Source organism: Quercus suber, unplaced genomic scaffold (genome assembly GCF_002906115.3).
Source record: "Quercus suber isolate HL8 unplaced genomic scaffold, Cork oak 2.0 scaffold_609, whole genome shotgun sequence".
Lineage (NCBI taxonomy): Eukaryota > Viridiplantae > Streptophyta > Magnoliopsida > Fagales > Fagaceae > Quercus > Quercus suber.
In genome coordinates, this window is record NW_027070052.1 from 194713 (window position 1) to 202261 (window position 7549).

A 7549-nucleotide genomic window follows, 5' to 3' on the forward strand; every position below is an offset into this window, starting at 1 on the left:
CAATTTTTTTTGGCTTATGAACAGTAGCCCATCAGACTTGATGGGCTACTATTCATGCTTCAAATGCTTTTTTCCTATTATAGTAATTAGGTGTTGAATAAAAAAATATTGGAAGATGTGTAGTTGTTAAAAAAAGAATAAATAATGAATGAAGAAATAATATTTAAATGAGATAGAGAATTTGTTAGAAAGTGTATTTGAAAAAGTTGGTAGATAAAGGTAAAAGTCACTGTTCATTCTTTAAACAGTACAAAAATTTGATGAATTTGCTGGAGATGCTCTTAGAGATGAGATATACGTATTTTTTTGCCTATTTAACTTATATATAATTATATATATACTAGTCAGTAATTTGTGTAATGCATGGTAAATTTCTAAAAAATACAATATATTTTCTGCTTTATTTTTTAAAATATATATAAGTTGATAATTATGATAGTTATTGTGGGGGGCAGAAACTCAAACTTATATATTGAGCCCAAACCTCTATGTGAAGGTTACTGTATGTCCGAAGAGGCTAAAATTGTTGAGGAGTACTCCGCATGAAAGAAAGATACTTGGGAGTGAAGAAGATCCGTCGGAAGAGAGCACCAGCGTTCCGAAGAGATCATTCTCCTCGGATGTAAAGATTCTTGGTCAAATAAATATCTGGGGGGTTCGAATGAGCTTACTAATGACTTTAGCAATTTGGATAAGCTTTGGACATGCCTGGAGATAAGAAGAATGGAGAAATATCTAAAAGAAAAAGCTGCCGCCACCGCATTAAATGCACTGCATTTGCTTTTCTTGCTGCATTAATGTGGAGAAGACCCCTAAACAGTGTAACTTCAGCTACCGTCACTCACAAAAAGCTGAAGAAGATACATGACATGACATACACTCAAATATGTATACATATGAAGAACAAGTGGACGATGGGGAAGAATACTATATAACGAAGAAGGGCTCCTGATAGAAAAGGAGGAAAAAGGGACGAGAGAGGAAAAAGGAATGGCTTTATTGTAGCTCTAAGAACTGTAATCACTATTCAAATTTATCATAAGCCTCTTCGGACTTCAATTCATTTCGTCTTTACGTACATCATTATGCTGGGTTATACTTGGAGGTTGTGATCAACCGTTGTTAATTTCATAATCTATCTAGTTCTATCATCCACGCTCTACAAATTTATTATTTTGGGCTTGAGCCACAGATCCTAACCCCACAGTTATTAATATGAGTTTATCATGTTGTATCATGTTGATAATTATATATTAGGGTAAACTACGTATTTGGTCCCTATTCTTTACACTATATTTCAATTTAGTCCTTAACCTTTCAATTGTGTCAATTTAGTCCCTAACCTTTCAATGTTGTGTCAATTTAGTCCTTGCCGTTATCACTTAGATGGAAAAGTCTAACGTGTTAAACAACTTAAATAAATAAATAAATATTTTCCACATCAATTGCCACCTGGACTAACTTGTCAACATAGTTTTAAATTAGGGGAAAAAAAAAAAACAACAACAACAACAAGAATAGTAACTTTTGGGATCAAAATCCCTAACTCACGTCTATCAACAACAACAAAAAAATCCCTTTAGTCAATAAACAAAAAACAAAAAAAAAAAAAAAAAAAAAAAAAAAAAAAAAAAACTTCCCTAAGTCACGAGTTCTTCACGTTTCTTAGTTCTTCACGTTTTGGTCCTCTACAGAGAAAGGTGAGACGCTACAAGGAGATGATTAAAACTTTTTCGTAATCTAAGTTTGGTCTTTGTCGCGATTAGTCTATGGCAGAAATTATGGAGCTTTATTAGCTTTAACATTTACCTGGGCCAAGATCAATACTCTTCTAAAGTGCCTTCTAATTAGCCATAAATTTATAAAATCCCAAAAACAATCATTTATCATCTCCTTGGTTGGGCTTCTCAAAAAAAAAAAAAAAAAAAAATTATCTCCACGGTTGGAAGACATAAATTGCCTTTTTTTTTTTTTCTTTTTTTTTTTGTCAACCAATTATTAACAAAAATTTTATATTTTTATTTTCCTTTTCGTTCATCCTTAAGGTTCCCTTTTTATTGTGCAGATTTTTGGGTAGAAGGAGATAGAGAGCCCCAATTTCATTCACCGTATCTTTTTTTTTTTTAGAGAGTTTTAACCTATGGCGTCCGCTCCTGATGATAGCTCTTTATCATCAGACCAAGACACCAATCAGTTTTTGGTGTAGGCAAGGATTGAACCCCAGATCTCTTATACAACCATCAGAGACTTTACCAGTTGAGTTAACTGGAACCCACTTTCATTCACTGTATCTAGTTCTCCAATTTGACCCTTCTGTGAAAACTCTCAAGGTAACCACAGATTCTTATAGCCCTTTTTTTTTTTTTTTTTTTTATGATTTGACAGGTGGCAAATGATGTGGCAAAATTTTTTTTTAATATTATTTAAGCTGTTTGACACATTAGACTTTTTCATCCAAAAGATAATGGTAAAGACTAAATTGACATGACACTGAAAAGTTAAGAATCAAATTGATACAATTGAAATGTTAAAGACTAAATTAAAATATAATGTAAAAAATAAGAATCAAATATATAGTTTACTGTACATGTTATCATCATGGGGATTTTCTTTTGAACGTTATCGGTGCCATCAACTCCTCTTCCTCGCAAGGCGACAGGAATATAAAAGGCTACATCCACTTGGGCATATCTAGCTCTCAATTTTTCACTGCTTCCCAAAGTCCTTGGGCTGCAAATACAGCGGCTCAGGGTCTGACAAAATGGGCTTCCACTGTCATCGTATATGGGCCTCCTGTCCTCCTATCTATACTAGCTCTTTTTTTGCTTTCTCTTTTACTATGAAACGGTGCGTTTTTATACCATTTACCGTATTCCTCTTTTTTTGAAAGGTCAGTTCAGAGTTCAGGGTCCTGAGGATTCTTCTCTGAATTCACTCTAGCCGAGGAGCTGGTATCTCATGCGCCAGGCGCATGAGATCAGCCTCTCACAGGCAGGTGAGATATTTTTCCCTACCTGAGGTACACTGGTCGTTCTCTTTGTGAATTTCCTTTTACTCGTGGTGCTTTTGAATTTGAAATTTGTGGGTTATTCTTGGTTCTCCAATTCAATTATGTATCTCAAGCAGCTAAGCTTCTGGGTTTATATACTGCTACCAAACCTTGAACTTTAGTGTTGCCAAAGCCTATTCTAAAATGAATTTAATGGAAGCCTTTTTTTTTTTTTTTTTGGGTGTGTGGCTGGCTAGTGGTTAGATATTTACATTAATATGAAGATGGGTTTTGATTCAGGCCTTCAGCACTAGGCTGAGGAGGCTTTATCTGCTTGGATAGGAAGCAAAGCAATCACCAATGGAAGAAGAATAATAAGGGATGTAGTTTGAAGTAGATTTTGCTTTGTCTACAGTATGCACTATGATTTTGCCGTCAAGATTCGAGTGGAGAAAATAATGTTGTACCATATCAAGGTTGAAGCTGTTATTTTGCCTACGAGGGTGTTTTAATGCAAAAGTAGTTCAAACAACAGTTTTTAGTATTTAAACACTAAAAATTGTACCCTGTGAGCCAATAAAAAAAACGTATTTTGTAAGGGATTTTGTCAAGATAGTAAGAAGAATGATAGTAAGAAGCATGACAGAGGCAAAGATCAAGGGAAGAAGGAAATCATCAAAGAAAACAAGCCTAAACGACAGTGTTGATTTATAATTGTTGTGTATTGTACAAAACGACATGTAGTTTTTCATTACTATGTATATGTTAAGTATTAAGCGTGTGGATGGCACGTGTGAAGATTTTGTTAGTTTTTGTTAGGTTTTGGAGGGAAAATCTGTTAGTTAGTTACTTCCCCTGTTTTCCTTTTTTGTTGTATATATATACATAGTTGTACCATCGTTTCCAATTAATGCAATATACAATTTCCATTCTAGAAACTTCTCTGTTTTTCTAATAGATTTCACTTGGGAGTGTTTGAGTTACATTTTTCATTTTAGGGTGTTTAAACATTGAATTTAAAGAATCCCTCTTATTAATTTTCAATTTTTAAATAATATTACTTAATGACATTTTTGTAAATATTTAGGAAAGTATAGAACCCACTTGATAAGACTTAACATGACTACTAGGGATGGCAATGGGGCGGGGCGGGGCCGAAGGATGGGATCTTCGTCCCCGCCCCGCATGGTTTTGCCATGCCCCATTCCCGCCCCGCCCCGCATGACGGGGAAAACTTTCTCATCCCATTCCCGCCCCTTGGGGCCCCGCGAAGCCCCGCCCCACCCCATAAAAGTCTACTTTTTGTTAATTTGCCTTACAAGTAGTACAATTTTTTTAATGAAACCTATTTTATTAATAAAAAATAATTGAAATTATAACTAAATTTATTCCATCAAATCAAATCAATTTTTAGAAAAAAATTGAATAATATATCCAAGCGTTTAATAAGATAATCACACACAAAAAAAAAAAAAAAAAAAAAAAAAAAAAAAAAAACTCATAGTATAACACATAACAAAATAAAGGCAAAGAACTACATTGGGTAAAATAAAATAAACTAATATTGATATGTTATTTAAATAGTAGAGTTTTAGGGTATGAAAAATTTATAATTATAACCTTTAGCAACTCAAGCGAGGCGGGGGCAGGGTGGGGCGGGTTTAAAAAGTCACCCATTCCCACCCCGCCCCGTGGTGCGAGTCTAAAATCTTACCCCATCCCCGCCCCATCACCTTTGCGGGGTGGGGAAAACCCGCTCGGGGCTAAGCGGGGGAGGGGCGGGGCAAAATTGCCATCCCTAATGACTACAACTCTCTTTCTCTCATTTGCAGACCACATCTTTTTTTATTTTCTTTTTTCCCTTTTTTCTTTCTTTCTTTTCCTCCCTTCTCTCTCACACATGCACTCCTCTAATAAATATTAACAAAATAATTGCATATGTCAGAAAGTTACAACTTAAAAAAAATATATATACATACACATATCAAACACACAATTATATTTTCACATTTTAAAATATGTTGTTTAAAATATGGCATCAAACATATTTTAACATTATGAGTACTTTAAATACATATTTTTACAACACTTTTTAAATAAGAGCTTTCACATCATTTTGAACAATAATACTTGAACGTTACTACCAAACAAGCCCTTAGCATTTATTGTATTTGCAACTCAAAAGGAGAAAAAGGAAATTTGCATAAACGAAACAAAGAAAGATTAGCAAATAAGACTAGACAGTTAGATTGTAATAAATTTTTTGTTTCGGGCTTGTTTGGTACAATTGTAATTTTGTACAAGTAAAACATAATATGAACTTTATTTCCACCTTGGACATCAGGGGACAAGTGCACCAAAAAAGGATCCGCACCCCTTTTAAGGATATGAATTAACATGTGGTACATTCAGTGCTGGGATAAGAATACAAGCCTCTTGGAGTCCGGGTGCAAAACACAAAATGGAAGGAGAAAATACACCATGTGTCTAGTGTATTTTTCCTCCCTCTCACATTGAGGTGGACTTCACATGTGTGGGGTCTACCTTCATGTAAGAGGAAGGATACATATACTGGATGCATTGTATACATCTTTAAGTATAAGACCGCAACTAATTAAAGTAAATCGCACGTTTTTTCAAATATATTATATAATAATTTCTAATAAAAAGATGTATAGCATATTCTAATAAAAAGAAGTTAATAGACTCTAAAAAGTAATGTATTTTTCTATTTAGCTAAAATTTATGGTGCAATTGCACAATTTGTAAGTTCCAATTTGATATAAGTTATTTCCACTTGTTAAATTTTTATATAGTAAAAGTGATAACAATTATTCATGGACAACAATATGATAACAATCTTCTCAAAGAAAGTTTAAATAAACATTTTGTATAATTGGGATAGCTACGATCAAATGAAATATATGGTTCTTTAAAGATAAATCCAAAATGTAAAGACCAAAAACCCACAAGAATAATAAATAATCCTTGTTCATGTAAACAATATATATATATATATATTGTGTAATACAACACCTTAAGAACAATGTTTGTTTGATAAATCAATATTCATATCATTTCCTTAAAGATCAAGGAGTTAATTTTGATGATTCATTATATATTTTTTAGCAAAAAATTAAAAGCGCACATAAGCGTGCTTTACTTTCCACTTTCACTTGCATCAACGTTTTGATGATTAGCTAATTATTTTAACAAATTGGGAAGAGTTGATCTTTCTTCCAAAATTGATGATTGTTAACATATATAGTGTTGTGGGCTTTAGGCCCAGTTAGGTTACTTGTATAGCACACATATTTACTTGTACTGCACACATATGCCTCCTATATAAAGGCATCTATGTACATTCTTTTATACAAGAAATACAATACAATCATTCAGTATTTCTAACATGGTATCAGAGCCACTGCTCTGACCTTTTTTTTTTTTTTTTTTAGCAGTCTTGTCTCTCTTGGTGTTACTCCAACCTTATCGCTTCCGCCGTCACAACAGCCACTGCAGCCACTCACCGTTGAACCTACGACGTCTCTCAGCCGTTGTCCTCAGGTTCCGGAACTGCAGCCGCCGTCGTTGAGGAGTCCCGCACCACACAGACCACTGCAACCACCGTCTCCGCCGTGTATCTAGCTCCGATTGTGTTTTTGCAGACATCACTGAGATCGTCCACCGCCGATCTACCTTTTAGTGAAAACCTGACCACCATAGGAAGCTCCACGCGCCGTCACGCGCCGTCCAAAGAATCTGCGCTTCAGATCACGCGCGTCACGCGCCGTCACGCGCTGCCACGCGCCAGATCTGCATCTGCTGACGTCAGCCCTAGGTGACGTCATTGCTTACGTCATCACACTCAGCCGCTTACATCAGCAAACGTCATCTGCTTACGTCACCTGCTGACGTCATCCCAGTGAGTTGACGTGCGTTGACCGTTGACCGTTGACTGTTGACTTTGACCGTTGACTTTTCAGAGTTGACTTTTTACAGTCCAGGTGCTCCTTACCCAGTTTTTCGCGTAGATTTCATTTTTGCAGTCCATTTTTGCATATTTTGCTTCTAAATGAAGAATAAGGACAAGTTTGCTTCCTGTTGCAACAATCGTCGCCGACAATCCAACAAACGGTTTTACAATTTTTGCAAACGTTTTGGCCATAATATTGAGACTTGCTATCAGCGCAACAAATCAGCTGTTTCTACTTCTGCTGCTACAGTTGCTAACACTGAGAGTGTCCAACCCATGGCTCCTGTCTCTGCACAGTCTCAGTCTTCTGGATCCACTTTCTCCATTTCCAAAGATGACCTTGTAAATATCATCGCCAATGTCATTCGTATGGTTGGTAATGCATCTTATTCCTCTTCTCTCTCAGCTTTATCTGGTATGTCTCCTACCTCTTGGCTTATGGATTCTGCTTGTTGCAATCACATGACACCTCACTCATCCTTATTTTCTGACCTTAAACCTGCACCACACCCTCTCAATATTCGTACAGCAAATGGTTCCACAATGTCTGGTCATAATATAGGTTCAGTTTCAACCTCCAACCTCTC